The sequence below is a fragment of the Kogia breviceps genome, chromosome 12 (assembly GCF_026419965.1).
Source record: "Kogia breviceps isolate mKogBre1 chromosome 12, mKogBre1 haplotype 1, whole genome shotgun sequence".
NCBI lineage: Eukaryota > Metazoa > Chordata > Mammalia > Artiodactyla > Physeteridae > Kogia > Kogia breviceps.
This window is the reverse complement of record NC_081321.1, coordinates 96,401,614-96,409,994: the sequence shown is the minus strand read 5'-3', so window position 1 is coordinate 96,409,994 and position 8,381 is coordinate 96,401,614. Positions and strand designations below refer to the sequence as shown.

General features: G+C 41.5%; 1 pseudogene; it reads right to left on the bottom strand.

Annotated features, from left to right (window-relative positions):
- Positions 1-7,248: 7,248 nt before the first annotated feature.
- On the bottom strand, positions 7,249-7,509 carry LOC131766604 (ATP synthase subunit f, mitochondrial pseudogene; annotated as a pseudogene).
- Between the last annotated feature and the right edge of the window lie 872 nt (positions 7,510-8,381).

The window sequence follows — 8,381 nt, the reverse complement described above, 5'->3', positions numbered from 1 at the left end:
TGGCACACAAAAGGCACTCAACAAATGAGTGTCTGAATGAAAAGGGAAACCTAGGTTTGGATCCCGCCCTGTCATTTACCAGCCAGCTGTGCGCCTTTGACAATTTGCTCCTCCCTCAGGCCCAGTTTCCTCATCTATGAGATTGGAGTCCAAACACCCACCTCACTGGATTATGCATGTGAAGTGCCTGGCAGGGTGCTGGGCACGAATAGATAGTTAATAAACGGGCCAGTCAATTGACATTACTGCCCCTCTCAAACTCTTCACCTTCCCATCTGTTATAAGTACCCTTTACTCGGAGCCATCACTAAGGCAATTAAGACCTTTAGGTCTGGGGCTGTGATGGGGGATGAGGGCATGAGGCCATGAAAAACCCAAAGATCTCAAGATTCTCTCTTTCTGGTGCCAGGTGAGCTGACTCAAGGGCAGCTGACCTCAGGCTCTCAGCAACCCCTGCACCTCAATTACATGGCAGCAGAAGATCTGGAACCAATCTACTGGTCCTGTGAGAAATCTGAGCCCTCCTCTGACCTGCTAAACCACGTTTGACACAGTTGATTTTCTAAGCCCTCTGATCACCAGGGATCAAGCCTGCAGCAGGGAAAGAGACTCAGAGCTCACCAGGACCTCACACGTGTGTGGAGAGGATCAGGCCACTACATGCACAGGAAACGCCTCCTACTGCTTGGCACCTGTGGGATGGAAAGAGGATGCTCAGGAGCAGGTTTCCAGGGCAGAGGTTAAGGTTCCATGTCCTGCCTCCACCACTCAACAGTTGTGATTCTTTCATTTCCTAAGGTTGCCAAGCTTCAGTATGCTTAGCTGTAACATGAAGATATTAATAGATTTTAATCCTCACTGGATTGCTATGGTGAGATACGCTTCTGAAGTGCTTTAGCACTTGCCTGGCACCTAGCTATAGTAATGGTCATTAGGTCATTTTCAAAGGCCTTTAAACACCAGATGAGTTCTATGGGACCCCCTTGCCCATGGTGCCTTTGGCCAGTAAGAACCATACAAACTGTGGCTGTGAGGTAGGAAGAGGTGAAATATAAACATGCCTTCAGGGCTGTTCAACTCAATCGGCCTGAGAAGATTTATTGGGGATAATTGATTTATAATATTATATAAGTTTCAGGGGTACAACATAGTGATTCACAATTTTTAAAGGTTATACTCCATTTATAGTTATGATAAAATACTGGCTATATTCCCTGTACTGTACAATATACCTTTGTAGCTTATTTATTTTATACACAGTAGTTTGAACCCTACCCCTATCTTGCCCCTCTCCCCTGCCCTCTCCCCACTGGTAACCACTAGTTTGTTCTCTGTATCTGTGAGTCTGTTTCTTTTTTTGTTATATTCACTAGTTTGTTTTATCTTTTAGATTCCACATGTAAGTGATATCACACAGTATTTGTCTTTCTCTGTCTGACTTATTTCACTTAGCATAATGCCCTCCAGGTCCATCCATGGTGTTGCAAATGGCAAAATTTCATTCTTTTTTTTAATGACTGAGTAGTATTCCATTGGGGGTGTGTGTGTATGTGTGTGTGTGTGCGTGTGTGTGTGTGTGTGTGTGTGTGTGTACACACACCACATCTTCTTTATCCATGCGTCTGTTGATGGACACTTAGGTTGCCTCCATATCTTGGCTATTGCAAATAATGCTGCTATGAACATTGGAGTGTACATATCATTTCAAATTAGTATTTTCGGGGCTTCCCTGGTGGCGTAGTGGTTGAGAGTCCGCCTGCCGATGCAGGGGACACAGGTTCGCGCCCCGGTCAGGGAAGATCCCACATGCCATGGAGCGGCTGGGCCCGTGAGCCATGGATGCTGAGCCTGCGCGTCCGGAGCCTGTGCTCCGCAACGGGAGAGGCCACAACAGTGAGAGGTCCGCGTACCGCAAAAAAACAAACAAATAAAAAAATTAGTGTTTTCATTTTCTTCGGCTATATACCCAGGAGTGGAATTGGTGGATCATATGGCAGTTCTAATTTTAGTTTTGTGAGAACACTCCATACTGTTCTCCACAGTGGCTGCACCAATTTGCATTCCTATCAACAGTGTACAAGGGTTTCCCTTTTCTCCACATCCTCACCAATATTTGTTATAAAGTCTGAAATTTTAATTTCTAATCCTTTCTGTCTGCCAAACAAATCCAATTCTGCAAATTATAATCTTTAGTTGGTGGCCAGAACTCAGTGGTGTATGAATGTGTTGTATGTGTATATGTATGTGTATATCATAAATCAAGAAACACAATTTATTCGTGTTGTAGAGTGAATAAACACAATTTATTCACTCCACAAATGTTTACTAGACACCCACTCTATGCGGTGCCTTCTGCTAGGCACCCCTGCAATGAGATACAGGCTCTCCTCTCAAGGAGCTCACAGGTTGTGGAGGAGATGAGCACACAAACAGTCCCCATAGGACTGGCACAGTACTGCACCAGAAACACTCCAAGGGCGCCATGCAAGCTCAGCAGAAGGGCAATTATCCTAGAAGGGGAGTTCAGAAAAAGCTTCTTAGAAGAAAGAACTTCTGGGCTGTTTTGAAAGATGAGTAGAACACGTGGAGAGGAAGGTACAGAGGCAAAGGTCATGCTCAGCTGGGTCACCTGGCTGGAGAGGTCACTGGAAGGGCCAGACCGTGCAGGGCCTTGAATACTACCGAGCATAACGTGCCAGTTGTCTGGGCATACGGGCAGTCCCATGTGCTATGGACATTCCAGTTTCATAGACCCAGGCATGACTCAATGCCAGTAACTTTAGGAGGGAGCAGCAGCTAGCTGCTCTCTATATTATCATATATCTTCTTGAAGAAGATCTCCTGTTCTCTGTAAACTGGACATGAAACTCTCTTTCTTGGAATGGGAGGAAGAATGATCTTTGACTTGCCTCATTGCTGGAAAAAGCTTTGAAGTCCATTTTAATTCTAATATCCCAGAAAGTGTTTCCCAAACTTCGTTCCACTGAACAACAGTTTTTCCAAAATGTTTAGTGAATTAAATAGTCTAAGGTCAAATAATTTCGAAAAAAGGTGTATAATTGAAAATCTCTCCCTCTTGGAAATTTATGATGTTCATTATAGGTGCTGAGAAGTCATGAAGAAATCAGTTTACCTAGCTTTTTCAAATATATATGACTCAATAACCCCCTTTTTCACATAACACCCTTTAATAACATCCCTCTGACTTCCTTGGGAAAGGCTGTCCTTGGGAATATAGAAGCATCTGGTTTCTTAATTACTACAACGAGAGTCAATCAATAACTCTAATCTGTTTTAAGGAAATAAACCCCCCCCCCAAATTTTTAAAGCTCTACATAACAGAGAAGTTAACAATGTTGTTAGTAATAGCAAAAACCTGCAAACAAATCAAATATCTTAAATAAGGATCAAGAAAATATGTAATGGTGCAACCATGTCAGAATATTATGTAGCCACTAACGATATCTATGGAGAACTTTTTAAGGGAATTCCCTGGTGGTCCAGTGTTTAGAACTTGGCGCTTTCACTGCTGAGGGGCTGGGTTCCATCCCTAGTGTGGCCCCCCCAAAAAAACTATAAAACTCCTCAAACATATACATTAAATATATGCAGTTTTTAATATATCAATTATATCTCAATAAAGTTATTTTTTTAAAAACCTATAAACATGTTTGACACATGTTTGACACATGTCCCCTGCATCGGCAGGCAGACTCTCAACCACTGCGCCACCAGGGAAGCCCAATGTTTTGGTTTAAACCTCTTCTGTCCAGTAATATTGTGGACTAGAGCTCCTGAAGCCCTTCTGCTATACAATATCTAAAAAGAATTAAATTTTTAATGCCTCACTTTCATGTGGCTTAACAAATAAATTAAGCCTGCAAGAAAGTAATGAAAGGCCAACGAAATTAGGAACTTGGACAGAGTGAGAGAACAGTGAGCTCTTAAGAGGCTGAAAACTTTAGAGTATTCTAGAATACTCTAGAATGGTGGTTCTCACCAGGGATGGCATTACCCCCGAAGGGGTGATTAGGAAATAAGTGGGGGGCATTTTTTGTTATCATAACTGGAGGCCACTGGTGATACTTAAAGGATGCTAGACATTCTGAAAGGCATAGGCAAGTTCCTCACAACAAAAAATCATCCTACACCCACTCATGACTTTCAGATGAATCCCTGGCCATTGATGTAGGTGAAATACATGCTTATAATCATTTAAGCCTAGAGCCTAACTCTGTTTTACATGATTTTAATATATACAGAACTTTTCAGGAATTCAACCACTGTGGAAATCGAGGGAAAATTAAACTTCGTTTTATTTGGAAATTTGTCAAGAATTGTTTATCATTTTGGAAAACAACATTGCCAATGGCAATGCCACCGTGATATTCAAGTCACTAATAGGCATACACGTATCAGTTTACAACTAAAGTGAATCTACACATGGTGAGTGAGCACTTGATTACTTCTTTGTGTCTTCTAGTACGGTGGAATCTGAGCATTTATATGTATTTTAAAATACTTAAAACTTTACACCCAAACTACTCTTCTATTCTTCTTTATGTCACATTTATGGCGTTGTGTTGATTTTGGTTGAAATAGCGCAGAATCACGTGCAATTGTGTACGAATTTCATTCCAATGAAGTAAAGGAGACATTACAAAATATTTTTTCTAAAAGGGGTCATTCAGTCTGATGGAATTAAAAATTACTGTAGCATAAAACTTGCTTTTCTCATTTAACAATAAGATAGAAATTTCTGCATATGTAGCATGCAAGTACCATAGTTTAAATATTTACTATTAATGGACATATAGGATATTTCTAATTTGGTACTGTTAGAAACAGTGAATGTAGTGAAATCTTCCCACATCTTTGTGCACATGTGCAAGTATTTCTTAGGAATGGATACTGAGAAGTGAAGCTGCTAAATCAAGAGTAGAAATATTTTAACTTTTAAAAGGTACTTGGGGAATGCCCTGGCGGTCCAGGGGTTAGAACTCGGTGCTTTCACTGATGAGGGCCTGGGTTCAATCCCTGGTCAGGGAACTAAGATCCCACAAGCTGCACAGTGCAACCAAAAAAAAAAAAAAAACCAAAAAAGGTACTGCCAAATTTCTTTCTAAAAAGGGATACCATTGGGAGATTGGGATTGACATATACACACTAATATGTATAAAATAGATAACTAATAAGAACCTGCTGTATAAAAAAATAAATAAAATTCAAAAACAAGGACTAATTAATTAAAAGTAAATAAAAAGGCATACCGAGTTATGCTCCCACCAATAGTGTATAAAAAATAATCTTTTCCCCACATTCTTCCCAACACTTGAGTTTTTCGGTCTTTTTAAAAATTTTATATTGGAGTATGGTTGACTTACAATCCAAAATATATTTTTAAAAAATCCTTATACAACTTAATAGAAAAGCAAACAAACAACCCAATTAAAAAAGGGGAGAGGCTCCGAACAGACGTTTTTCCGAAGAAGACACACAAATGGCCAACAGGCACAGGGAAAGGTGCCCAACATCACCAGTCAGTCATCAGGGAAATGCAAATCAAAACCACAATAAAATATCACCTCACACCTGTAAGAATGTCCACTACCAAAAAGACAAGAAATAACAAGTGTTGGCAAGGACGCAGAGAAAAGGGAACCCTTACGTACTGCTGGAGGGAATGCAAAGTAGTGCAGACACCACGGAAAACAGCATGGAGGTTCCTCAAAAAATCAAAGCTAGAACTACCATATAACCCAGCAGATCCACTTCCTGGCATGCATCCTGTCAAACACAAATTGGCACTTGCCATCCACCTCTACAAGGATTAAATCATGTGCTGCTGCATCTGCTGACTTTCAACACCCCCTGAAAGGAGTTCAGGGTGGAGAGCAGAAATGAGGTTCTCCGTGCTCTGGGAAAACTGGCAGAACAGGTCTTCAGATAGTTAGGTATTTTCAGGAGCTGATTTTATGAGCCCAATTCTTATATCGCCTCATATCTAGTAAAGCACTAAAATCCTTCAGGGTGATGTCTGCTCCTTGTGACTAGCAGTAAACTTCTGCAAAAAAATATGTACTTGATTGCATGTGCTCCCCCTTCACCAGAATTACATACATACTGACCTCCCCCACTCTTTGGAGCAGTTTCTCAGAGCTATATGAAATGCTGTCTCCCAGGCTATAGTCCTCATTTTGCCCCAAACAAAATTTAACTCGCAACTCTCATGTTGTACATTTTTTCTTAAGTCAACAATCCAAAAGAAACAAAATCACTATCTTGAAAATATATCTGGGGTTTCCCTGGTGGCGCAGTGGTTGAGAATCTGCCTGCCAATGCAGGGGACACGGGTTCGAGCCCTGATCTGGGAAGATCCCACATGCCGCGGAGCAACTAAGCCCATGCGCCACAACTACTGAGCCTGTGCTCTAGAGCCCACGAGCCACAACTACTGAGCCCGCGTGCCACAACTACTGAAGCTCACGTGCCTAGAGCCTGTGCTCTGCAACGAGAAGCCACCACAGTGAGAAGCCCGCGCACCCCAACAAAGAGTAGCCCCCGCTCGCTGCAATTAGAGAAAGCCCATGCACAGCAACAAAGAACCAACACAGCCAAAAATAAATAAATTAAATAAATAAATTTATTAAAAATAAAAAGAAAAGAAAATATATCTGTACCCCAGTGTTCAATGCAGCGCCATCTGCAATAGCCAAGACAAGGAAACAAGAGTTCATCACGAGATGTATGGATTTTTAAAAAATGTGGCACATATACAATCAAACATTACTCAGTCGTAAAAACAAGGAAATCCTGACATTTGAGACAACATGGATGGATCTCGAGGGCATCATACTAAGTGAAGTCAGACAGAGAAAGACAAATACCAATACTGTATGATCTCACTTATAGGTGAAATTTTTTTTAAAAATCAAAAACAAAAAACTGAAACTGAAGCCATAGATACAGAGAACAGACTGATGGTTGCCAGAGGCAGTGGGTGAAATGGGTGAAGGTGGTCAAAAGCTACAAATTTCCGATTATAAAATAAATAAGCCATGGGTATGTAATGTACAGCATGGTGAGTATAGTTAATAATACTGTATTACATACTTGAAAGTTGCTAAGAGAGACCTTTTTTTTTTTTAACCAGTCATCTTTTCTTGGGTGTTAATTCTGCATCAGGATATGAAAGGATTCAGGGGTGCCGGGCAAAAGTCATGGTCAGGAATGCAGAGTTTGCCCTCTTCAGAGGTACTCACTTGGCTGCTCACGTTTAAGTTCCTTGTAAGAACTGCAGTAGCTGAAAAGCACATAAGCTGCCAGCAACATAGAAAGCCCTACAATACTCCCTTTCTTCATGTTGAAATACTTGTAATACCAGTAACAACCTCTCTGAAACGCTCCAGCAGTTCCTTTAAGGATGAAATCCCGCATTAGTATCCAGCTTGTCAGCTCCCTCAGTTTGACATTCAGGAGCTTCTTCTTCAGTGGTACAACTGATTCCATCTTGGAGTCCTGGCTGTCTGCCCCAATATCAACTTTCCCATGTTGAACAAAGTTTGAGGCATAACTAAAGGCCTTCCGACATTCTTCATCTTCATAGGGTTTCTCACTACTATGAATTCTCTGATGCAGAAGAAGAGATGAATGTTTTCCAGCTATAAACGTTTTTCTATCACTGATTAGTTTATAACTTGAATCCAAATCTGTACTCCAGTTTCTTGTTTCTTCCCTCACAACCATCCAGGGTTCTTTTCCTTGCTCCAATAACACAATTATGTCTGGCTTAGAAATGGAATGGCCTAGTAAGACCAAGTTACTATAGTTCTCCATCATCATATTGCAGTACAACTTCTTCTGAACGAGGTCGAGAAATTCCTACTCATGCTGAAAGAACTCTATGGCCACATACTTGAATGTTATTGGTCCATGGGCCATGATTTTAGACCTGCAAGAGCTGATCAGTCCTCAGGGTTCCTTTACCAGAAAAACACGGAGTCCAGAAAACCCAGACCATCCCCTGCCATCTTGGGGCTACCTCTGCACAATCATTTCGCAGCAACCTATGCTAGTTTCTCGCTTGGATGGATGTCACTTACAGGCAGTTCCCAACAAGGAGCATAGAAAAAGGCCCGAGGTGGAAGTCGCCTCATCAATTGTCTCAATCATTTGTTTATTTTTAGTATTTATTTATTTATTTGGTCGTGCCAGGTCTTAGTTTTGGCATGCAGGATCTTTAGTTGTGGCATACGGGATCTTTAGTTGTGGCATGTGGGATCTTTAGTTGTGGCGTGCGGGATCTAGTTCCCTGACCAGGGATCGAACCCAGGCCCCCTGCATTGGGAGCATGGAGTCTTAGCTGCTGGACCACCAGAGAA